The sequence below is a fragment of the Arachis stenosperma genome, chromosome 5 (genome assembly GCF_014773155.1).
Source record: "Arachis stenosperma cultivar V10309 chromosome 5, arast.V10309.gnm1.PFL2, whole genome shotgun sequence".
NCBI lineage: Eukaryota > Viridiplantae > Streptophyta > Magnoliopsida > Fabales > Fabaceae > Arachis > Arachis stenosperma.
The window spans coordinates 78,834,633-78,835,438 of record NC_080381.1 but is presented as its reverse complement, the minus strand read 5'-3'; the positions used below and the strand labels follow the sequence as shown (position 1 = coordinate 78,835,438).

Genomic DNA, 806 nt, shown 5'->3' with positions numbered 1-806 from the left:
GGATGCAGATTGCAATCCAGTCAGATTATGAGAAATCATATTGACTTGCTGAGTCAATATTTTGTTCTGAGCCAATATGGCATTCAGAGTATCAATCTCAAGAACTCCTTTCTTCTGAGTCATCCCATTATTCACAGGATTTCTTTCAGAAGTGTACATGAACTGGTTATTTGCAACTATCTCAATGGGTTCCTGGGCTTCTGCAGGATTTTCAGACACTTCAGACAGACCATCATAGAATATGCATACGATGCTCCATTTTGGAAGCATGTCAAAAGGACAACTTTTGGTTAATTGCTTTTATCTTTCCCAAGCTTCATAGAGGGATTCACCATCCTTCTTTTTGAAGGTTTGGACTTTCACTCTAAGCTTGCTCATCTTTTGAGGTGGAAAGAACTTGGTCATGAAAGCATTGACCAGCTTGTCCCATGAGTTCAGGCTTTCTCTAGGTTGTGAGTCTAACCATGTTCTAGCTCTGTCTATCACAGCAAAGGGAAAAAGCATAAGTCTGTAGACCTCGAGATCAACCCCATTGGTCTTAACAGTATCACAGATTTGCAAGAATTTAGCTAAGAACTGATGAGGATCTTCCGATAGAAGTCCATGAAACTTGCAATTCTGCTGCATTAGAGAAATTAATTGAGGCTTAAGCTCAAAGTTGTTTGCTCCAATGGTAGGAATTGAGATGCTTTTTCTATAGAGGTTGGAAGTGGGTGCAGTATAGTCACCAAGCATCTTCCTTGCATCTTTAGCATTGTTGAAAAAGATTTGATTGAAAAAGATTTGCTTTTAAAAAGATATGATTG

General features: G+C 38.8%; 1 non-coding gene across 1 annotated transcript; it reads left to right on the top strand.

The window, feature by feature from the left end:
• Positions 1-264: 264 nt before the first annotated feature.
• On the top strand, positions 265-372 carry LOC130983448 (small nucleolar RNA R71). Its single transcript, XR_009087439.1, has one exon. It is a non-coding gene; the product is annotated as a small nucleolar RNA R71 (small nucleolar RNA).
• The last annotated feature ends 434 nt before the right edge of the window (positions 373-806 follow it).